This window comes from Myiozetetes cayanensis, unplaced genomic scaffold, assembly GCF_022539395.1.
Source record: "Myiozetetes cayanensis isolate MyiCay16 unplaced genomic scaffold, myiCay2020 scf2-11, whole genome shotgun sequence".
Taxonomy (NCBI): domain Eukaryota; kingdom Metazoa; phylum Chordata; class Aves; order Passeriformes; family Tyrannidae; genus Myiozetetes; species Myiozetetes cayanensis.
Genome location: NW_026087411.1, coordinates 37,655,445 through 37,680,825, shown reverse-complemented (window position 1 = coordinate 37,680,825; position 25,381 = coordinate 37,655,445). Strand labels below are relative to the sequence as shown.

At 39.1% G+C, this 25,381-nt stretch overlaps 1 protein-coding gene across 1 annotated transcript in view; it reads left to right on the top strand.

Moving 5' to 3' along the window:
- Window positions 1–1,316: 1,316 nt before the first annotated feature.
- Window positions 1,317–25,381, top strand: part of CHRM3 (cholinergic receptor muscarinic 3) — a 257,417-nt gene continuing 233,352 nt past the window's right edge. Inside the window, exon 1 of the mRNA XM_050315590.1 lies at window positions 1,317–1,496. The gene's annotated coding sequence lies outside the window, so the exon portion shown is untranslated. The remainder of the gene's footprint in view (window positions 1,497–25,381) is intronic.

Below are 25,381 nucleotides of genomic sequence, written 5' to 3'. Positions count from 1 at the left end.
TTTTTAAAATTTTATTCTGAAGTTAGTAGATAATTAAAATAATATTATTTATAAGATTACTGGAGAATTCGTGCCCTTGAAAGGATACACTGCTGTTTTGTTTATATTTTTCAAAGCACTACTTTGTAAACTTTTCTCTTACATGTAGCCAAGAAATACACAAGCAGGCAAGCAGAACACATCCTGCTCCTTTATGCCATAACAGCTTGGTTGCGAGCAATGGAGCCCACAAAAACAAGTGTTAAGTGCTGAACTTTCTTTGAGTGGAATAATTTCAAGTGAAATTTATTAATCTTTTATGACAGAAGAAACATGACAGTGTGAGACACCGCAGTTTGATGAAATAATTTATCATATGCTTTTACAGTATATTTTAAAATGAAGTTTTCTTATATTCTTCTGATACATGTTTTGAGTATAAGCATTTATTAATAAATTATTTGGGTTCCTGTGAGTTTGTAGCATATCCTGATTAGCTGAGAGGGGAGAATATTTTAAGTAGGCCTTTCAAAAAGTTGATAGTAATGAATAAATACCATATTAATATATATTATAGAGCTATATAATGATACATGATTTGGTTGATGATATATGCCTCATTAAGAGGCATATCTAATATGCAATGGGAAACGATTTACTCTCCACAAACAGGACCACAGTCTTAAAGCAATAGGGGCTCATATATCTCAATTAAAGCCAATAAAGTCAGATAAAAAGGGGGGGGGGAGGGAGACAGAGATAAAAAAAAATAAAAATAAAAAAGAGAAAAAAAAAAGAGAGAAGAAACCATGGCAGACTGACAGAAGGCTTTCCCACATTATCTCATTTTCTGTGAATCCTTGCTACTTCGCAGGCTGTTGGCAAGGGCAAGGGGTGGCTTTGGCAGCCCTCTGCTTTTAACTCCCCGCACCCCGAGGCAGAGGCTGCGGACAGATCCCCGCCTGCTCGTCCCCCGCAGTGTCCCACCAGCTCAGAGCCGCCGCGGGCCGTCGGGCCACCCGGCATCGCGCCTCGGCGGTGCCGCCCGCTGGACGCAGCCACCGCCGCCTCCAGCAGGGTCCCCGCAGGGCCGCCCCGGGGCACCCGCCGGGCCGGGCCGGGCCGGGGTCGGCGGCGGGCGGGCAGGCGGGGCCGGGCTCCGTGAGCTCACGACACTCGGGCCAATGAGCGGCGCGGCCGGGGTGTCCCTCGTGTGGCGGCCGCACGGGGAGGGCGGCGGCGGGCGCGGGGCGAGCAGTCCCGGCGCGCCCCCGCCCACCCAGGGGCCGGCACTGAAGGGGCGGTGCCGCTGCCCGGGCACAGGTGCGGCGGTGGTAGCGGCGGTGCCGGTGTCGCGGGCGGGTGCGGAGCGCCCTCCTCCCGGCGGCTCCCGGCGGGGGATGTGCCGGCCGCCGGGGGCGCGCCGCCCGTGGGAAGCGCGCTCCTAACGCCACCTGCGCGCCGCGGGGAGCGCTCGGCGCGGAGCGGGCGGTGCGGGGTCGCCAGGAGCCGGGCAGGTAGGAAGGAGGAGAAACGCCGCTTCGGGAGGGTCTGGGGGGGCTTTTGTTTGTTTGTCCGCTCTTGCGGTACGCTGTGCCAGCGGCGGGGAGCGGCGTGCGGCGCCGCCCGGGCCGGCAGCGCGGCGGCGCTCCCCGCGGGGAAAGTTGCGGAGATGGTCCCTGCGGCGGGGCGGGTGAGGAGGCGCAGGACCCTCTGCCCGCTGCCTCCTGCCCTCCCGCGGTGGGGAGCTGAGGCGGTCGCAGCGGCGGCGGCCGCCGGAGGGCTCCGCGGAGCGCGGCGGGGCTGCCCCGCTCCCCGCGGGGCTCGGCGGAGCGGCCGCTCCCGGGGAGCGCTGCGCCCCTCGAGCAGCGCGGCGAGGTGCCCGTGAGCTCGCCCTTCCGCTGGGTCGGAGCGGTCCGGGGCCGCCGCCACACAGCGCGGCGTCCCGTCCTTCGGCGGCTCGCCCCGGAGCCCCGGCATAGCGCTCGACGTGCCGCCGGCTGTCGGGCCGGTCCCGCGGGGAAGGTGCGGGAACGCGCAGCGGAGCGCAGACCCCCCGAGGGCAGTCGCTGACCGTCACCGCGACTGTGAGCGGTGTCCGCTCCTTTCTGGATCCAACGGGGAGCGCGCACCGGAGTGCGGGCTGTCGTGCGGCTGGAGTTTGGGAAGGTAGCGGTGGGTAGGGTGTGCGCTGCCAGCGCACCCACGGGAGTGTCTGAAGCAGAGCCCGAGTATTTACTTAAAACCAGAACTAGCCGTATTCCCTTCTCTGTGTAAGTCTTGGGGCGGAGAAGCCCAAATGGACTCGTGTGAAGGGCTATGTATCCACTCGTGTGGGTTTTCTTACTGATTAAGTGGCTTCTGATTCTCTGGGATTACTTTGGGAAAACGCAAATCCCAGCAAATATCTGTGCTGACCATATATAGAAGTAGCCGCAGACTGAAGAATTATAACTTCAGTATTGCTGACACAGGTTGAGAAACTTTAAAAACAGCAAACAGAAGTCGGGGTATGTCCTGAGGATGTTGCCCAAGTGATATATTTTCTTTTGCTTTCGTCTTACATTGACTGAAATATTACTACTTTTTCTTTTTTTTTCTTGTTTACTTACCTATACGCTTCAAAGTTAGTGAATGATATATTGATTTTATTTCACCTGCCCCTGTATTTAATCTGGCTGCGTTTGGTTTGCTTACTTGTGTTGGACCAAGACTGCAGTAGGAAACGCTGCTTTTTCCAGATTGTAAGCCTGGTTTGGTGGCTTTCAGAAGCGTGCTTCAGCTTGAAAGCAAACAGGTCACTCCTATAGTAGCAATTTTCCATGACAATGAAGAAGTATTACAGGGATTTCTGATGTTGTGTCTAAAAAAGTTTTAATGTTTTGTGCTCTCTTCTTTAAAATATATATGTATATATATTAATATGATTCTGGTATTACCAGAAGCTTTTATGTGTGTTGTCCCATAGAGCGCTATGAAGATTACATTTTCCAGTGCTGAATCTCGTTCAGAGTAATGTGCTTTTACGTTGGTGTCCTGTGCATGCTAACAGAGTAACTCCAGCATTAGGGAACAAGACTCAGTTGACTTGAGCTGAAACACTGAAAAGAATTTTCTTGGGTTGTTTTGGATGTAGCAGTTTTTCCAGATTTTAGTAACAAAGAAATGAAATGCTCCAGGGATAATCCGGTATGAAATTCATCTGACTTGCTGCCAGCTATATCAAAACATGTTGCAAGTTCTCCTCTTCTACCAGACACACTTTGCCACCAAACCCAGAAATTCAGTTTTGTATCCTTTCCTGTTTCATTCAAAAGAAATAAACCCTAATTTATTAAGGAAACTGTCATGAGGTAAACAGTCATTTCATTTTCAAGTAATTGAATAGTAACTTTCTGAAGGGAGCCAGTGGCATACTTTATACCATGTATCTGTATATTTTCAAGTGCAGTCCATTTTTCTTTCTGTTACTGAAAGAAATTTGTCTTACTCATACTAATATAGTCTGCATCCAACAGATTTTAGAGTAGCAGTCTCAGAAGTAGGTTTTCATAGCGAAAACCAGCCATGACCATATGAAACATCACACAGTGCTCAATGGTGCCTTAAATTACAGTTCTAACTATTAGTATTAAGGAGTAAAACATCTTGGTTAATTTGTAAGCTGGTGTAAAAAATTGTTGCACTTACTACACTCTTCATTCTAAAGCTGTAGTAACTGCTTTAAAACTATCAAACCTTCCTTTCTTGCATTAGCATTTGGGTTTTAGCCTAAGTGCTATCAGTGTTTTCAGGATCAAATCCTGAAATGCCAAAGAAAATCTTGTGGTGAGTAAGGTAGAAATCTCTTCTACATGAATATTACAGCATTGAGGTTCATATGTCATAACTCCTATCCTCTCTGCCTTGCTTGTAGCAGACAGCCTAAATATGTACTTTGTGCCAACAATTACTGTGCTTATGCAGCGTTATGGAACTCAAAAAAGGAAGAGGTGCAAGAGGTGGTTGACACTTGGAAAAAGTCTGAGTGATCTGGATGACCTTAATTAATAGTGTTCATTATCATATTACAGCTTGTTTACCATTAAGAGGAGATGGTGTTCTGAGGATAAGGCAAAGTATTTGTGCAATATTTGAAGGCAATGAAAGCTCTGCTCAGTGCATGTAAATGCATGGTTGCTTAGTTTAGTACATAATGTGATAGAACAGTTTACTAATATTAATAGTGTCCCACACTATAATGGCAGATTTCCATTTAGTGAAGATATATAATTAAGCTTTAAAATAAGGAACAGTACGGAGAAAAATATGTGAGGAAGAATATACAGTGCTCTCTCAGTATTCTTATCTGTATTTAAGTACCGTATTTTGTGAATATGTAACAGATGTTTAAAACGATCTGTAAGCTTGGAATAAAAAGGAAGAGCCTGGTAACACCAAAAGTAGTCTGTTTTGCAAATCCATTCAACAGTGTTGCAACATTTTCTGTGACTTCATTCTGTCTCTTCAGTTGAAGAATGTAAATTCTGCCAGACTGCATGGCTGCTGTAACATGTGAAGCTGTCAGTTAGAGATGCTGGGAGAGTGTCCGTCACCTACACCTCTAGAAGCACAAATTGTGTCTCTCAGTCCATCCAGCAGTGTTGTAACATATACAAGGCTATGTACCTGGTGGTGTTGGGGTGCAAAGCATTATAAATAAATTTAGTATAAGCCTGGTGTGTCATGATTAGACTAGGACTTCATGCTCAGGAGTTCTCTTATTTTTCTTTTAAGAGAGGATAAGAACAGACTGCAACATTTGCTACTTCTTGTGCCTTGGTTGAGTGCCACCATAACACAGCCTTGTGCATGGAAGCCTGATTAGGAAATTCAGTGAGGGCAAAAAGCGAAGGCATTCTCCTGAATGTCAAATGTTGAAATTACTGTGTGTAAGAACGACTAACCCTCTTGCATATTCTAAGTATGTGATTCCATGCTGGAGGCATCCGTTGGTAAAGGAGGGTAGGCTTAAGTGAATATCTTTATTAAATGTTTGCAAACTGAAGGCAAGGTCTTTTCTGTGGTTGGAAAATCTTTGGAAAAACAAAAGATGTCAGTTATATTACAAGTGATAAATAATCAGTTGCTAAAATGAGAACTAGAGGCAGCTTGATACTTCTGTAAATTAATCTTGATGGAGATAGTAACAGAGAAATATTTAATAATACGGCTAGGGTATGGATAATCAGAAAATGTTTTCCTGGGTGTGATTCAAAAATGCAACCACTTGTGAATGCCATTACCTTTCATTTTCTGTTTTTTAGGCTTTCATTCTAAAGATAGAGTAAACAAAAACCTAATTTTTTAAAATTTAGAACACTTTCCTACAAGCAAATTCAAAGTTTTGTTCATTTACCCAAATGCAATACATCACTGTAGCCTCAGAGTCCGTGCAGACCAACTGTCTGGTTGATCTCTGTTGTGAGCATTATTCCTAAACTTGATCTCCAGGAAGTTATGGCCGCTCTGCTAGTTCTTGTGGGCATAGTGACCAGGATATTCAGAATTGTCCAGTTGCATGCAACAAGTTGATGGAATTTGACTCTATAATGATCTATATTTCTGGTTATTTTGTCTTTCTCCCTCTGAATAAGGACTCTGTGATGATATGTAAGGTTAATCTCTCACCATATTTAGATGATAATCTGTCCTTCTGCATTCCCAGGAAAAAGATTAATTGTGACTTATAAAAGCTTATAATACAAAAGTCAGAAGTTTATCTCTAACAAACAAGTTCGTAGAGGAATGAGAAGCTTGGAAGGAAGGGATTAAAAACAAATACTTGGAGTTTCTAGTGTATGTCTCTGTATGTACATAACTTCTGTTAGAGAAAATTATCTAATCTCGATGTCAGTGGTTGACCAAGGGGTTTTGTGCAATGTTGTTTACCTGCTTAGTACTACCTGTGTTTGTGTTAAACATTTTGTCCTTTACTACCTTATTTGACAGCATTAGGAGCCAGATGCTGAAGGTTCTTCATGGACCTTGAAGGCTGCACGTGATGTATGAAGGGACCCCTTTTCAGGTCAAATGTATAGAGTTGTGACAACATACATTGTCCTGCAGCCTCCTTGTTCTTGTATATCCTTCTCCAAAGCAGGAGAAGATTCTTCCAGCATCTAGGATTAATGGGTTTTGAGAAACCTCAGTCTTTCATGCAGGGATGTTGAGAAGCTATCAGCTGTAACATCTAGAGGAAATAAACCTGACAGTTTTGAAGAGAAAAAAAATGCTATCTATCATCCACAAGGATTTATAAAAAACCTCCATTTCATTATGAAATAAGTAAATTTGAGTTCAGTAATTATGTGGGTTTCTAGTAGCAGGAAATACATTATTAAGGCTGTCAAATTGTACATTTAAAAAAAAAACTTACTAAAATACATTCTGAAGAAGGAAAGCGTTCCAATTCCTTCAGCCTTGCACCACAAACAGTTATGCAGAGGCACACTAATCCTTTATAGGATTGAAATAGCAAGTCAAGCCTAAACAAAAAAGAAAAATTCTCTCTGAAATCTTAAATACCTTGTAGAAGGTACTGGGCTGCAACAAAACCAAATAAGAAATAATTTGATGAGATAATAGTAGTGTTGTTATAGAATATTAATTACCTAATTTGGTTTCACGTGACCTGGAAAACACTTATGTGCTTCATGCCTATTACTTCAGGAATGAGAGTAAGCAGGTCATTGTCTTGATTGAACATACTTGCATTCACTAAAAGTGCCAAAGAAAGGTCTCTGCAAAACTCTGGAAGAACAGTGTCAAATCTGTAAAGAAAAGTATTAAATTCCTCTTCCTTATACTGATGGAGAGGATCTTGTCCCACCGGGTGCCATTATGTATGAAAGGAGACACATCCTTGTGATCTTATGGGAATTCCTGAAACATAAGAGAGGCTGGGTCTGTCTCAAGGTATTAAGGCAGCAATACTCATGCTGCACATACTGAAGCATGAAATATCCATCATACTTGGTTTGATGGCTGCAAGTTCTATATTGGTCACCTATACAAAATCTTACTGCTTTTTTTGTTTGTTTGTTTTGGTTTTTTACTTTTTTGTTTGTTTTTTTTTGGCCAGCAGCCTTGTAGCACTTTCCCATATTTCTCTAGTAAAAATTAATAGTACTAATTGCCACTTCTTTTATCATTAATTTCTGAATCAACATGAAGTATTGCTATAGCAACAAATCCTTTCAAACTTCACTGCAGACAATTAGTAGGAGAACTCAATCTCGATATGTAATAAGCACAATAATAAAACTATTCAAAGGATTAAGGAGCTTTTAAAGAAAGTAATACAAACACTCAAAACTGTCATGAAGGAACAGAACCTGAAAATTTTCAGAATTATCTTTTTATTAATCATCTCCAGTTGCTGTATGAAAGTGCATACTTGCTTCGAACAAAATAATTACAGCACACTGTGTCTCATCAGAGATAAAATACATTACCCTGTGCAATAGTCTGCAGATTTTTATCTTTGATAGTAATGCTTCAACATAAACTGCTGCATCTTCTCTTGAAGTATAGTTGTTCTTTAGCCCTGACAGTGGATGTGCAGGAAGACCCTAAGTAGGTTTCAGGATTAGCTGGACAGCAAATAATCCAAATTTATGAAGTCAGAATTAGATAGTGCTTTATCTCTGCTTTTTCACCAGCATCTTTTTTTTTTTTTCCTTCCTCACAATGGATTGCTATTTGCATTTTACCTTGTCATCTCTCTTGATAACAGGCAGACAAAGGAAGTTATCCATATATGCACACGCACAAATTGGGAGGCATAACGGGCGTGGAAATTACAAATACCTGAGGAACGTTGGAATAAAAGGGAAATATCTTGCATTGCAAGTCCATGATTGATATTATTGGCTGTGATAGATTTTGAAGTAGTGAAAGCTTATAAATCTTTAAGGGGAGCTAGGTTTCTGAGGATGTTGATTGCATTGAAAGAAGGTTGTGTGAGAACAGAGTATAAGCACAGGTGAAGGGTAAGAACAAGAAAACTAAATTAAGAAAAAGAAAAAGTCAAAGAAGGAGTTATGCTTGTAGGAGGGAAGTCTGAAGGTAGTATTGTGGGAGCCTTGCATTCATACAGGACAGAGAAAAGAAGGGAGAACAGTAAGAGACCCAGAAAAAAATGGAATAACATGACTCTAGGTGCTGAGGGAAAACATGCCTGTGGCAGAAATCCTGAGAAGGATGTGATAGTTTCTGGGGGAGGAAGGCTCATGGTGTGGATTCTTGCTTCACCTTGAGAAGTGGATGGCTTCATAATGGTGCTTCACTGGATGTCAAGAGCGCCTCTACTGTGTATTATTGACATATGTTTCCGTATATGCAGTGCCTCTGCCACCCAGCAGACCTTCCATGGTTACCCTGGCCAGATTGTTAACCTTGCAAGTAATAATTGGTGGGAGGTAAATATTGAAAATGAAATTTCATGCAAGGCCACAGCTCTACAATTTTCTCTTGTCAGAACATGTCTTCTTGGAGAATCCTCCAGAGCTTTCTGAATAATGTCAAATGGTACCATTTTCAAGCAGTCAAATCTTTAAATTTCTCTTCCACTTGTACCTCCTGGTTGTTCTTTTTGTTAGCATAGTGATGTTTCTTTGTTAACTGGGAAATCCTAAAGAAAATGCTGCAATAAAAACTAAAAGAACATTAAGAAAGTCAATAGTGAAGAAATGCTGAATGTCTTCTACTTGCAGGATTCTTGGAAGATGAATGATCCCGGGAATATTTATGTATGTAAATATTGTTCTAAAATATCTATTGCAGAAAGCTTCTTCCAAGAAGCAAAGTCAGTTTAGGAGTGTCTCTTAAGAGGGTATGGAAAAAAGAGAATTGGAGTTGTATCTTGGGCCTGGAGCTGCTGAGATGAATTCAAGGAGATTTAGATCTAGTAAGGAGGTTTGGGGTGAAGAGTTGTTGATTTCGAATGTCTTTGTATTCTTTTTCTGGTCACTGTTTTGTATAAAATTATCTTGTATTTCCTGCAGAAAGTGATGGGAAAAAATTCACTCTTAAGAAAATAAAGACAGACTTTCTCTGGAAGACAAAAAACATTGATCTCTAGTGTCTGGATGCAGAGTTAGAAAAAAAAAGATAAAAAGGAATGACTACAGAGCAAATGGTGGTGAAAGGTCTATGATGAAGCAAATGTGGTGTGGAAGAGAAGCTTACAGGACTTCAACTCAAGGGGTAAAGGATTTTTCTATAGAAAATAGTTGCTAAAAATAATTGCTATACAATGCAAAGGGAACTAATATGAATAGAAAAGCAATGAGAATAATTTGTAGCTCCATTTCTGGAAACTGCCATTCAGTAGCAACTGGCTACATGACATGTTAGGCAGATGTATTAGTTCTCCTTTTCCTTGGTGTTAAACTGCAGTGTGATATGGGAATATATCAACAAATCTGAAGACAATGTCTGACTTTCCTGTTGATAGACAGTCATAGGTATGTGCCTCGGATTGTCAGGTTTTTCCTTTTCAGTCATACAGCAGTTTTCACTGGAAAAGCATAGTGCCTACTAACACTTCCAAATAAAAATACGAGTGACTGTTACTTTTCCTCCCATTCAATATCTCCATTCAAAAAAAAAAATCAGTTGTTTTGTGAAAGCAAGTATATGGAAGGTGAAGATGAACTGTACTTTTCAGAAGCAGCAGACGGTGTTTATACTGTTCAGTACTGAGTCAGTAATTTTCATTCTCACTCAGCTCAGTGAAAGATGTGTTTGTTTGCTGAAGGGAATGCTAAAGAGGCAAAAATGTGCAAGCAAGATTGAAAAGAGGTTTATTGGGTTGGCATGGCCAGATTTTGGTAGCAGGAGGGCTATAGGGGCAGCTTCTGTGTGAAGCTGCTAGAAATGTTCTCTTATGTTTGATGAAGCCAGTGCCAGACAGCTCCAAGATAGACCCACTCATGGTCAAGGCTGAGCCCATCAGTGATGGTGGTAGCATCATTGGGATAACATTCAAGAAGGGAAAAAAGTTACTTTTCAGGACAGTAACTTTGCAGATGCCAAAGGTCAGTGAACAAGGAGTGGGAGGAGGTGCTCCAAGCACCAGGGCAGAGATTCCCTTCTAACCTGTGGTGAAGACCATGGTGAGGCAGGCTGTCCTCCTGCAGCTCATGGAGGTCCGTGGTGGAGCAGAGATCCTGCAGCCAGTGGAGGATCCACTGTAGGACCCCATGCTGTAGCAGGTGGATGCCTGAAGGAGGCTGTGACCCTCTGTGAAGCTCATGCTAGAGCAGGCTTCTGGCTGGACCTGTGGAGAGAGGAGCCCACACTGGATTAGGTTTGCTTGTGACCTGCAAGGGACCCATGTTTGAGCAGTTTGTGAAGCACTACAGTCTGTGGGAAGGACTCAGTTTGGAGAAGTTGGTAGAGGACTGTCTCCAGTGGGAGGGACTCCAAGCTGGAACAGGGGAAGAGTATGAGGAGTTCTCCCCCAGAGGAGGAAGGAGCAGTTGAGGCAATGTGTGATGAACTGACTGTAGAACCCATTCATGGGGGAAGGGTGTTTCAAAGATTCGGGTTTATTTCTCATTATTCTACTCTGATTTTGATAGGGCAATTTTTCTAACTTATTACCAAGGTGGAATCTGTTTTTCCCATGATGGCAATCAGTGAGTGATCTCTCCCTGCTCTTATCTTCATCCATAGCCTTTTGTTTTATTTTCTTTCCCCTGTTCAGTTGAGGAGGGGAGTGATAGAGCAGCTTTGGGGGCAGCTGGTATCCAGCCAGGGTCAACAAAAGGTTTGTAAATAAAGCAGTAGGTTTCACATATAATCCTTAAAAACTACATAAGATGTGATAATTTTCTACTGTAATCTCTCTAGAAATTTTGAATTTTCATTTGCAAGTGTTGTTGGCTTCAACAAGCTTCCAGCTTGAACTGGATAGAACTTAAACTAAGTTACAAATTTGTATTAATTTGGACACAAAACTGTTTTAACTCTCTTTAATACCAAAACTCTTTGGGAACTGATGAGTTTTTTGTGTCGATATCAAAGTTTTAGGTTCATACCAGTGATTAAAAATATCAGATGTTTATTTTACTGGTAAAAAGTTAATTAGAGGATTCATTCAAATCTTATTTTCAGTACTATGTTTCTGAAGATCATACTTTGTATGAGATATGGTTCTCGTAAGCACAACCGAAGTGATCCATTGTTAAAAGCACATTCTTACAAGCTTTAAAGCTGTTTACCTTTCCATCCTGTTTGGGGAAGAAAAATGTCATTTGTCATTTTAATTTCTGTATTCGTTGTGATTTATTGCCATCTGTGAATAAAATATTGAAGCTGAACAGATACCCTGATTTTTACTGATGTTTATTAGTCTTCTCTCCTACCTCCTCCTCAAAAGCCAATATTAAGTTGTTAAATGAAAATGATGATTCTGGAAAGATGCTTTTTTTCAAGAATGCTAAGCAAGCATGGATTTAGTATAATAGATTTATATTAAACACTTCCTTTAATTAGGTTGGAAAAAAATGAATGTAGAACTCTCAGCCACTCATTTAAGTAAGTGCATGTTGAGTCTGACATCCAGAAACGTGGTTCAGTAAATAGATACTTGGAGTGCAGAATTTTCATGAAGCATTACATGCTAACGCTTTTCAGGGCTCTTGTGAGCAAATCTACTGCTGATGTAAGCTGCCAGGATCAGCTCTTGAATTATGGGAGTGGTAAAATCACACTTTTAAATGCCTGAAACAGAAGAATAAAGGTTATGTGACTTGTAAGCTGACAGCAGCAATCAGGAGAAAATCAAGTATGATCTCAAGTAAACTTGAAAATAAAATAGTACACAAAAAAGCTCATTTCACCTAATTTCTTTCCCACAGTTTTAGCACATGTACACAATTCTCACTTGCTGTCATATTTGCAAGTTAAGAAAATGAAATTTCAAATATAAATATAATTGGATATGTTGTTTCCAAGGAGAAAATATTGGAATTAAAACAATTTGTAGCATATGGATTACTTTTAATGTAGCTAAATGTCTAATACGTAGCAACCTGCCAATATTAGCATGCTGAGGTCTTATCCTTATTACATCAGTTTGAAAGTTTCCGTGGTACAGTGAGTCATAAAGGTGACCAGTATCCTTTTCTGTGTCAGATATCATCAACTTGTTTCACTTCATATTGTGTTGTTTGGTGGGTTTATTTGTTTCTTGGAATAATGCATTCCTTTTTATCACAGCTGTAATTTTGCTTCTACTTCTCTTAAATTTCACTGTCATTATTGTTTCTATAGAAGTTGTGGAGAGCAAAGGTTCCTTTAAAAAACCCCCAACCAAAGACAACCCCCCCCCCCAAAAAAAAAAACCAGACAAACCCAAACAAACCCCGAAAAACCCCAAAACTCCAAACCAGCAGACAAAAACCCTGCAAACCCCAAACCTCATCCTTTTTATTTTATAAGGTGGCAACATTTCCTTGATATGGCTTACATAATTGCATGGGTAATAATTTATTTGTCTTGGTATTGATTTATATAACAAGAACACTAGATTACTGAGAACATTTGTGTTACAACCTTTTGTGATTGTGTGACTTGCATGACTTCGACTCTGCTTTCTGATTGTGATTGAAATTGGGTGTTGCAATGTCATTAAGGAGAGCATTTCTGAATCTTAATGTTAGGCATATCAAAACCTGGGTTTCCAGACTGTTTCTTTCAATTACTCAGATTTATTTTTTTTTTTAATTTGCTGTGTGTTTGAAACTATGATGGTGTTTGTTTTTAGCTTTAGCATCTACTTTCCTTCATTATATATTTTTTACTATATTAAAAATAACTTTTGATGGCCTTTCACTTGGTTTTTCAGTTGGTGATGCTGGTGCTCCTGATCTCAGGGTAAACAAATGCAAAGCTTTGTGGATTCATTGGTAACTGGGTTGAATCTACAATGTTAAATAATTAATTTAATTTCCGCATGGATTGTGGAAAGTCCTGCAGCTAATTCATGGCCACTTACAGGTTACTATCATCAGTTTAGGGAGTGTAAGATAATTACTTTACTGTTTTTGACAGAAGTCCTAAAAAGAAACAATTCTATAGCAAATTTGAGAATTCTAATGGTTAAGATAAGGTATGTTTGGGTCTAAATGTGTATACTAGAAAACTGTAGTTCTGATATCTCCCTTCACCCTCCCCTCTCCCCCTCCCCCAGTCTTTGATGCCAAGTGTCCTGGATTATTAATGATTAAGAGCAATGAATAGATGCAGAAAAGGTTCACTTAGCGTGTTTGTCTAGTTCATGCAGAAAGTTAAATCTGAAAGCTACAACATAAAGAGGAAACACTATGGAAGTGTTCTTACATTTGATAGTTGTATGTATACATCATCTGACTGTGTTTCTATCTTAAATATGTGGAGTGACGCATAGCACTGTTAAGCTAAAGGTTGGGTTTTCTTTTTGTGTTGGACAAATTGAAGTTTCACACAGCCCGTGTGAAACTTCACTTTCTTTTACTTTTTTTTTTTTTAAAAAAAGCTCAGACAGTGAAAAGTGTGGGTGTTTATCTGTTCAGTTTTACTTGTGTGTTTTGCTTATAACATTTAACACGAAAACTGTAAAACTTAAAAAAATCCTTCTTTTTTTTTTTTTTTTCTGCCAGAGATATTAACATCTCCTAGTACACTGAAACAGAAATGTGAATTCTAGAAATATGTGGCCAGTTGGTCTCGTTTTAGGCAGTGATGTGCGTGGAGTGTACGTGTGCAAAACATACTTCAAGGCCTGTCCTAATCAACTTAAGCAAAATAAATTGAAATAAATATCCCCAAACTATTTGCAGCAGTTACATTATATTAATTTAAATGAGATTAAAGCTATAATATGTGTAGCTATTTTCATGTGAAGATAAGCTTAAGCAATATTCTTCCTCTGATCCTAGTTTGGAGTAACAACCAGACCAGAACCTTTCATTTGAAAATTATAATTTCCCTTCTGAATTTCTAGTCTCCTTTTTTTGCCCCTCCCCCACACCCTACCCCCCTCTGGTTAGCTGTATACAATTTTTCCAAATATTCTTGGTTATGTGTATATTATTTACAAGTTCAGGTCTGATGAAGTGATCTGTGTATATATTAGGACTTTTATCTGTGAGAATCATAGAACTGGAATAAATATTTTAAATAGACAATTATGCACAAAATTATAAGAATGAAGGTTGTTATTCATAGGTTTGGGTAGGAAGTCTTTGTTTTTATTGTGCTTGCTAATAGATCTTGTGTGGAAAAAACATGAATTATTACAGAAACTTGAGTGAAATGGCACCCATGGAACAGAGTTGAGGTTCTACAGAATGAACCTCAATTATATTGTGTATGTGAAGGTAAGAACGTCATGTTCTGAATCATCCTGTAAGAGTGAAAGGTCCTTGATATAGTATTGCTGTAATAGTAATAGGACTAATGATGGATAAGTGGTGTTTTGGCATTTTATCTTTCCAGCAATATTTGGACAGAGCTGAGAAACTGACTAATACATAGAACAAAAAGATGAGCAGCTAGTGACTTATTAGTAAGCAGTTTTCAACAGCTTTAACTTGGGTCTTCAATTATTTTAATAGATTGTTTGACTGCATTATTTAGTGGCAAGGCTTTACCTCTGGATTTAGTGAAATCTTGAGCTATTATCATGTCATTGGGATATCATGTAAATATGTGAAAATGGCTTCAGCAGTAATGTAGGGCAGAATGCTTTGAAATGGACTCTGTTAAAGCGAGATAGTTATTGAGTGCTTGCTAGCCATCTGAACTTTACCTATGATTCTGTGATTCTAAATTAATGGTCATATCAAGTCAACAAAAATTTCTGATACGGGCAAAGAAAAGGTCATTGAAAGAAGGGAGTTCAGGAGTCCGTACTGACACCGGAAGATAGAAAATTGAATGGGCACAGTATGACTGAAAGGCTAGTTTTGCTTCTGTAATTGTAAATATGGTGTGCAAACAGCTGTAGAAGTATATTGTGACATTTTATCCCAAGGAGCTTAATGTAAAGAAGTGTGGGTTAGCATCAGGGTGGTTATAAATTAGCCATATCCCATTAGCTCACATTTACTTATGTCAGTTTGTAGCTCCTCTAAAGTCATCTTCAGCTTTGCACAGAATACTTACTATGTGCTCTCAGCTTCTACCACCAGCGAAAATTTTAAATAACTACACCTGAAGCTCTTGAAGAGAAAAAAAGGCTCTGTGTAATCAGACCATGTACCAGCTACTTTATTTTCCTTTTGCACACCCTTGGTGTTAAACACTTCTGGTTCCTTCTATATTGTTTGTGTTGTTGGTCTTTCTGAGATGCAAGTTACTGAAAATGTCAGCTGAGTGTTAGTGTTGCAGTTTTCATATTGGAAAAGCAAGTGTATAAGTAGTAAACAGTGAATTCCCCTGTTAATATTTAGAAGCTTTGACCACCAATCCTGTATTTTAGGAGTTGCTTGACATTGTAATGAGAGTTGACCTGAAATGTGCAAAACTTTGGATTTACAAAGCAATTATTGCATAACAACTTTAGTAAAAAACCTGAAAGAAATAACTCCGGACTGAGGAATTTGTTTACTCCTCTGACAAAACCTAAAAATTAGTCAACTAGCTACAGTCAGGAGAACTTATCTGGATTTTCAGGCATGTCCAATTCCACAACAGCTGTATTACTAGCTCAGAAAACTTTTAAACTCTTAAACTTAGACAGCGGATGGACATGATACTGTCTAATTTTCACTGAGTTAGTGCTATGGGATTTCCCCTTTGCTGTCCCTGTTCATCCTCTCTGTTTAGTTAAAATTCAGAGAAAGGAGATGAGGACAGTTATCCAACTGGAGAGGCAGGCTATCCATCCAGGAGAGTTTGAAGTTTATAATGACCCTAGTCAATGGGGAGGAATTGCGGAAGTTTAAGTTTCTCTCATTCATAGATCTGAAGTGCAGTGCTTTCAAACTTTGGCAAAGCTGAAAATTTAGGTAGATATTTTCAGTTTCCACAGGGCGGTTGTCTGATAGTGAGGTACTGGGAGCCTGGAGGCAATTGAAGGCATGAGATAATGGCAGGTGTGTTGAAATAGTTCACTAGTATGTGTCCCTGACCTGGACATGTACAAGCATTTGCACAGGCACCTCTCAATGAGGAAGAAATGTCAAGATTTGGCTCCTGGAAGTCTTTGTATGTAATCTTAACATGACTCCATCATGGTGAGATGCAGCTGCATCTGAAGATGCTTGTGCACTTGTAAACTGCTGGTTACTAATGAATCACTTATGCAAAGGATTTCATTTTTTATCCCTTGAAAAATGGAGCTCCTTATCTACCTCAACAAAAAACTCCCCTCTGCTCAAAAGTTTGCAATATTCTGTGGCAGTTAATTCCACAGGACTTTGAGCATGAAGTGGATCACATGATGATGGGGTTTTTTTCTGGGTCTTCAACTAGAGGAAATAGTTTGGAAATGGCTTTCTAGATTCCCAGCCATCTGTTAAAGCTTTCTTTCTTGATACTGTTTGTTATTTCTGAGGCTGCCTTATATTTCTTGCAAAACTGTAAGGTTGTAGTAGTCAAATATTTCCACAAACTGGGTTGCTGAAAAATCCTTCAGTGACAAATTTAAGTCAATACTTCTATGTGGTAGTATAGCAGATGTTTCACCATTATTGTGAACTGCAAGCAAAACTGTAAGCATGCCACAGGAGAGAAGTTAATTGTGTATGTTGAAGAAAAAAGTTAGTGAGTATTGATGCTTGTGGACTAAGGCATTTGGAAGCTGTTGTACAGGGGAAGAAAAGCAGAATTAGGGTCGATGCTACAAGATTATAGATTTTTTTTTTTATTATTATATGATGACATGGTATTTTAAATCACATAACAGATCAGAAGTGAAACGTTTTCTCCCTTCTGGTCAGGGACAGTACATTAGCAGGTAATTTTCTAGCTCCTGTTGATCATATTGACAGGTAATTTTTAATTAGGTAGTTTTAGCATTGCTCTTCTGTCCAATAGCTCTTGCCATAATCAGGATGGAAAGAATTCCTCACACAAATTGATTCCTTTTTTTTTTCGTCCATTTACGTGTCTGCTCTGTGCAGAATGAATTCCTGTGCTCGACCTCAGTTGCAGACCACTTCTCCACCAGAAGTGCAGTAGTCTGGCAAGCCAGCAGAAAGGGTGGGAACATGAATAGCAATTGCCAGAGCATTGCAGTGCATTAATTTTACCTTCATTCTACTTTGGCCCATGATTAATACAGGTCACTGGTGCCTGGTCATAGTGTAGATCATGCTGAAAATTGAACAGTGACAAGTACAACTCCTCTGAGTCATTTTGACTCCGTGGCTTAAATAATCATTGTTTAAGCTTGGTAAGGAAACTGTTTATTTTGAAAATGTTTCCAAGAAGTCCTAATCTCCTTTTGGGGTAAATGAAACAGTTCATGCTATGAGATTGCTTTTAACTGTGGAAAGCAGTTAAGCTGAATACTGAAAAGGAAACAGAAAAGATAATTAGCTGGTTTGCTTCCTCAGAAAGTAAAGTGAAAAAATTTCTTTGAATTGGTTAGATCTGCTCTTTAGCCCAAGGGCTGAGTGGAATGTCTTTGCAAGTCAAGATACCAGTTGATCAGGCAAAAAAAGTGTGTTCTCAGGAGAAGACTTTGGACCAGGAATGCTTAGAAGCAGTCTAGTTCAATGCTTGCAAATCCATAAAACTCATCTCTGGGTAAGAAGGGGGAATCATTAACTTAGGATAGATCATTCATTCGCCATACAAGGTAGCATCATGTGCTTTGTTCTGAGGGGTTTTGAACATGCTGTGTCATTTCCTAGAGACTGCCCCAAACATACAACTCCTCTGGTTAGGATTACTTGAAGATCATGGTTATGCTTTGTGTAACCAGCTACCGTATACCTGAACAAGAACTCCAGCTGTCACAGCCTTCTGTGTTTCTTAGCAAGCATCCCTCTTTCTGTTTTTATTGCAAGTCAGATATTTTCTTTCTCCATATGTTTCATATCACATCATATTTCTTCAACAGCAAGGCCCAGTACCTGTGTCTTGTGAAGGGAAGAGTTGCATGTGAATGACTTGGGAGATGACTGTCCTGTAGCTGCATGCCCTGCCGTCACTATGCAGACCACAGAGCAGCCTTCCAGGAGCCACGCTTTGTCCTGGGTTTTCACATAAACTAAAGTTACCATACCTGAAAGCTATAAAATGGAGCTACCTCAGGACTAGATGGGCCTTCTGTGAAGCAAGGACAGGAGCACACTGACACTGGTAGTCTCTGTGTACATTGTTCTTGTTCATCGTTCAAAGCCTTCTCCTGCCAAGGAGAACAGTATAGTCTCAAACTTAAGTGTGTTCTTGAGAAGTCAGTAGTGCATACTTGAACCCACGGGTTCAATTCCACACTGCCTCTGGGGATAGTGTTTGGCCTGAGTGACAGTTGTAAACTCTGCAGCCTGGGCTTTTCTTTCAAACTGAAGTCTGTGTTTACATGCCCTTTCCTTGCTGGTTGAGTGTAAGTATTTGCTTGAGAGAAGATGATCCAGTTTGGTCTCTGTTTTGCCATTAAGAAAAATCTTTAACAGTAGTAATTTGGGTTGAAACCAATCAATTGCAAAATCAATTAAATCTGTTGGCTTCACAGTTTCATTTAAAAGACAAAAGATTTATACTTCTGAGGTTCTTGAGCGTTTATATAAGAAACTACATGAAAGGTTTAAAGTTGAGTCTTAACAAGATATAAAGAAAAGCAAATTATTTACTGACAAAATTCACAGCAAAAAAATATTAAATAAAACCCAAAGCAACAAGAATGCAAACCTCTTCCTGTGTAATCATGTGTTATACTCTTGGGAGTTGTTTACTAGCAACTTCTTTCAGGACCAATGACTAAATCTGTAAGTGTATGTGTATGCAAGCACAGGTCTACAGCCTCTACTTCTTGTTCATATTGCAGGAGTTGGCAGGACCTTCCATAGATGGTAACTGGTCTTCAGTTTTAGGTTCACGCACAGAAGATGTAATATGTCTTCAGAAGGTCATAATTCCTGTCTTGTCGTCACATACAGTTATGTGAGAAATTTTTTTGCTCGTAGGAATAGATGATGGCTTTCTTACAGTGATGAGCAAGTGGGAGTAGAAAAGAGCTCTTTTCACGTAGTCCTGCACAGTTACATTTAAAATGATGAAATGAGTCAAGGCTAAGTTGTCTGGGCATATATGCATGCTTAGAGGTTAGTGTAGGTACAGTAACTACATTTCTTAGATAATTTTCCTATTCTTTTTATGTAAATGTTTGCAAGGATATGAAAATTGCTTTCACTAATAACTTCCTATCAGTAGGCAAAAAACTAACAACAGGAAGCTCTCCCTGCTGTACTTAATTCCATATACAAAGTGCTTGACTGATTTGGCCACAGAAGCTGGTCTACTCTCTCATGTACATATATTCTTCATTGCCTTGATGTTACAGGGATTTTGTTCTTGTGTGGAAGTAAACAAAAATGTTCCTTCTGCTATTTTAAGCAACAAGTGGAAACTTTCATGGGTGAAACAAAGAGTTGAAATGTAAACTAAAACAGCTTTCAAATTTAAGTTCAGTTTTGGGGTTATAAAGTGCTTTTCTAAGACTTCACTGTAGCCTCTTTGCTTCCTAAAGATACATGATTTTAAATGATTTCAAAACACTGTTAGTATTTCGCTAAGGTAACAGGAGAGAGAGAAGACTTGTCTGAGAAGACTGAGGAGCAGGAAACCTTCAGTTGTCCATTTGAAGTCTCTGTTGTTTCTGTGGTGGGAATCAACCAATGGAGAAAACATTTGATAAAAACCTCTAACTGCTGTATTTTTCCTCATCTTCATCTGGTTTTTGGTCTCTTTTAAATGCTTTGTACATCGAGTTTAGAAAAACTCTGGTCTTGCTAAAATCATTCTTTAAGTGCTATAAACATATCCTTTTGTTTATATCCTCAAATTTTTACAGGATGTTGTCTTTTATTACCCACTGTAAAAATAGAAGTTCGAACTACTGATATGCTTCCTCTGAACTCTGATTTTTGATTTGCGTTTAGCTGAAGGTGTTTGCAATTGCATTTCAAGTTTGATATGCTGCTCTGCTTCAGAGGTAACAGTCAAGTAGAAATACTAATCTGTGGTGTGAGAGTCATAAAATAATCATGTGAAGCTCCTAATGATACCAATTTGTCACTTGGGATACTGAATAGCCTTTTCTGGGGTACCAGTATAGATCTGTGAGAAGTAGAACATCGTTTTCATCATCAGGTGCTTAATTGAGATGAATGAAGCTGGAATTGATACAAATGTTGTGCCCAGTCCTTTCCCAAAAGCATGTTTGAAGGAAATATGTGCTGAATTCTTCCTCTGTAAGAGCCAATAGAAATTAATTAATTCACCTCTATAGAAAGAGGGTCCAATTAAATTTACTATGTTGGACTGAAATTTTTTCCTGATATTCATATTAAAACCTTAACAGGAAAAGCTAGTGGCTCTTGCTATCTGGGTATAGAAGCATTGTTTGTGCAAATCCAACTGCTTGCATGTTTCAGGTTTGCAGCATCTGGGTAACAACTGAAATGAAATGGTGTGGTGTGTGGTGTTTGTTTTGTTTTAATTCTTTCTTAGCATCACATTAAATTTACCTTAAAAAAGGGGTTCTCTTTTCTAAAATCATCTTTTTACTTTGCTGTTTTGACTCTGAAAGCATCATGGACTCTGAGGCAATAATACCTGGATTGAAGTTCAGTTTATTTTGAGCCTAGGGCTGTAGTACCAGTACTGTGGCAGCCTGAATAAAAACATTGTTTTTTGAAGACACTCCCATTTTAGAATGGTTTGAATTTTCTGTGGCATGGGCCTTTTTTATTTAATTCTCCTGTTTCTTCAAGTTCTGCTTTAAAAAATTACTATTTGGAACAGTGAAAACCTGCACCTGGTGAGCTAAAGATTTACTGGTTTAAATTATTTTTGTAAACAGTGAAATGCTTCTTTTGTCTTGCGTAGCTGGTTAAACAATGTTTATTTTTATTATTAGCAGAACCCATTTTGAGTTGGAGCAAATATGAAATTCTATGTAATCTGAGCAATATACTTAGTTTGCAGAAGGTGTATCAACAAATACTGACAGATGTTATGTTCTAAGAATCCATTCTGATAGGTACTTGTGAAATTATTGATACTGTTATCATTACAATAGGGTTTTTGTATGAAATGTGACGTAGGTAGTACTATGGTTCTGTGGTGCTATGTACTACATTTTAATTTCCAAACTGGGCTAATTTATAAAACAATCATAATTATCCTAGTCTGGTAATATCCATGTATGTTGAGGAGATGAAATGGTAGCAGACAAGAGGAATGCTGTTGCTGTAAGCAGACTGGGGTAGGGTTGAAGCTCAAAGCTTTCTAGTATAGCTGAAGCTTTAAAAACTACAAGGATGACCTCACTTGCTCCTGAAGCACAGCAGTCTAAGGCAACACATAAAACACATAAAAATCTCACATATGCCATATGCCAGTTTAGGATAGGAGAGGATGCATTTAAACTGCAGGCTTGATAGAGTTGTCTAAATTGAAATTTTGAGGCTAGCTTAAGCTTAAGGTTTATCTCTACAGAGGTCATCAGATATCTGGTTACAAATAAAAAGAGTTCCTTTTAAAGCATAATTTATAACTTTCCACCTGTGTAATGGTTCTCACAAACAGGCTCATGGGATTTTGTTGCAGTACTGACACCCATGAATGGCAATTTCTATGAAGATACCATTGCATGTACACTGCTCATTTCTCTTCCACTGAAATACTTATCTAATGCAAAATACTTTTTTTTTTTGTTGCCCTACCAAGGCTTTTGTCTATGACATATGAGAATTTTCACACCTCTTTGATTGGTGTGAAGTATCTAGCTTATTTTTAATGTACAGTGCTTTGCACTGATTACACTTCATCAATCTATGAATTTGTTAAACACTGTGGAGTGCAACAAAAGTCATTGAAGCTTTCATACATTTCTTTAAAAAGTGCTAGTTTAAAAATATAATTCATGGGTGAGATAATAAGTAAACTCAGTGAGATACTTCTGCCCAATTTTGGTATGCTGTTCTCTATCTTCTTAAGACTAGATGAAACTGGCTTCACATAAGTGGTATCATTTGTTAATACACATTAGAACAGAGCTGGAGATTTTTCTTCAGCATTTTCCCACCTGTACATCACCATATATAACTCCTTAGCTTCAAACTGCATATTTCTTTTAAAGTATATACCCATTAGCAGAAAAGATGAACTTAATTTTTGAGAAATAGAATATAGTAAGTTGAGAAGGTTTTATTTTTTTAAATAAATCAGAAAAAATAATTTAAGTTTTTTTAAAATTATTAATTATGCTTTTAGCTTATTGGTTTAGTTTCCTGTGAAATAATAAACATGCCACTTTCATGGCATGTTTATTTTCATGGTTTTTTTCATGGAAAAACTTGGCAATACTGATGAGAATCCAAGCCTTCAGCTAAAACTGTGGCCAACATCTAGAGCTACCTCCAAAGGTCCTGGTATGGGTTTGGTTTGTTTGTTGGAAATTATGTTGAAATTTAGGGCTCGTAGAAGTAATTTTAAAGTGGTACTTTCAATTTATGCATGATCTTCAGAAGATACGTTATGGAGATGTCTCATTTGTTGCCTAGAAGGGAAAGGAGATATTTGCAGGTTTTGCTTAATTCTTTAGTACCTCCAGTTGTGTTCATGGTCTAATTCAAATGTAGTCAACTTTCTTGTTCTGAAATACCTCTTGGAATAAATGAAATGTATAACTTATTCTTGTAGAGAAAGGAATAGGCATGTTTAATGGAAATTAATGAGGTCAGTTTAATTGAGATTGACATTTTAATCTCTGTCTGAGTAACTGTGGTGATATCACAAGGGTTGCTGCGGTGCCTCACATACTGGCTTTTATCTGCATAATGCGTGGCAGTTGTTATCACATCTTGCGTCTTGGCTTATTCAGAACTAAAAGCTGACCCAAACTAAAATGTATCTGCCATTTTCTAAAAACTGCTCATTTTGCAAAAGTTAGTTCTTCTTTATTTGGTTTTAAAATTCATCTTGGAGGTGAATTGAACTATGATCAATTAATCCACACTGTGCTTATGCAGAGTACCTAAGGCAAACTGTTGCAATGTTTGCTGATCAAGGGGCTTAGCTTTCAGCCATGCGACGGTGTGAACACCTAATGCCCTCTTCCTCCAATATATTTTAGTTTTACCTTTGAATAATTCTGCTTTATTCCGGTGTTTTTAATCTCTAGGGAAAGAGTGTGCACAACAGAAGAAATTAGCACCTGAAGTGCTCTGTCTAAAGAAATTTATATCTTGCTTGTTAAGTGATGGACTCAAAAAATGTCTTGACACTCTAATTTTGGTCACAATACAGGGAAATGTGAAACAGCATGTGGAAGGCTGTATACCCACTAGTACTAAGTGATTTGGATTGGGAGGAATAAAAAATTCAATGCTGTCTGCAGTGAATGAATGTGAACTGGAAAGAAAATAAAATCATTCGGAAGCTTTCTGTTTGTTGGCCTTTCTCTGTGAATGGGAGAGCATTTCTTCCCTTGACTCCTTCAGGTGTACTAAAGCTTCGGGAAGCCTCAGTCACCTCTGAGATTCCTGACTGCCCTGGTAAGGGCTTAAAAAGTCCCTGGCTGGGACTAGCACTGGGAAGTCAGCCCAGGCTGTGCAGTGGAGAAGGGAAGGAAGGTCACACAAAAGGAAACCATGCAAGGAGTCTGAGGATCCTGTCACCTGCTGGAGGAAGATGTAAGATTAGTCCTCTGTAACTGCCCAAAATGTTGAAAGCTATTACTTTGATAGGAGGTACCTTACATGTACAGACTGGAAGGCAGCAGAAGCAACGTGGCTTTTGTAGTCCATTGGCTCTTGTTGGGAAGGGAGAGAACAGCTTCTGTTCCTTGCTTCCAGGATGGGTTATGCATTATTTCTCGTGAGTCCTAATACAAATGTGTAAATGATCCCAGAAGCAAAGAATGGAAGTTGGGAATGTGCTCATCACTTTATTGCACTAACTAAATTACCAATAATATGCTAAATGGATTAAGAACAGGCTGCCATCTCAAAAGAGGCTCTTCAAAAAGAAGCCTGTCCATCATTTCAGAGCTTAAAATAATTTTTGTTAATGATCTAGAAACAAAGATGAAATCATTGACAATTATGCTGTCTACACACTTTGTCAAAGCAGTAAATAACTATGATGGAAAAATCAAAGGAGTTACACAGTTAAGGCAGCCAATTTCTGAAATTGAGCAAGTCTGGCAGACCCGTCATAGGGCTGGGAATCACAATCTGAAACATTTGATCTTTGAAAGGGCCATTGACCCCTAGGTGGTGCTGTAGAAAAAAAATGATTGTGATATTTCTATATTCATTATATATATGTATGAGAATACATATATGGGAATATGTGTATACCTCTGTGTGTGTATATAAATGTGTGTAAAAAAAAACAAACAACAAAAAACAACAAACTTTATTCAAGTTGGTGAGGCTGACCCTAGACACTTTTGGTATTTGTATTGAAAATAAATGTTAAGGAATGAGGAGGAAAACATTGAAAAGAGCAAAAAAGCAAGAAGTTAGGAGAAATGCCTCTGGAAAAAAAAAAAACCAACAAAAAAAACAACAAACAAACAAAAGAAAATTTCATAGGTCAACTTGCTAACCATATCAAAGATTGGAAGTTAATGCAACAATGGTGCAGAGGAATTTTGGAGACAGCAAGCCTAATATTAAAGCATTCTCCTCTCTAATGCTACAGTCAGATGCTGGATGAATGAGAGTAAGGTCTGGATTTTAGCATCAGCAGAGGCAAGTTACCACAATCAGTGAAGCTGTCTGGCACCCAGCACTCCTTCGTCTCATCTCCATGCTGTGCTGGCAGGCCTTCTCTGGCAACTTACCGCTAGCAAACCTAAACACAGCAGATTTAAACAATTGAAATGAGATTTGCAACATACAGGAGATTGGAAAAAAAGTATTTGCGTATAGAGGTAATATTTTCTGACCTTAAGTTATATTAAATGTTTTTATACCTCAGAGAACTGTCCTTGATGTTTTACGGTTAAACTGACTATTGACTACTGTTACAACAGTACAAACAGTAATGGTTTTAAATCAGAAGAGATTAGACTTAGACTAGATTTAAAGAGGATATTTTTTAGAATGAGGGTGGTGAAACACTGTAACAGGTTACCCAGAGAGGTGGTAGATGCCAGATCCCTGGAAATACTCAAGGTCAGGTT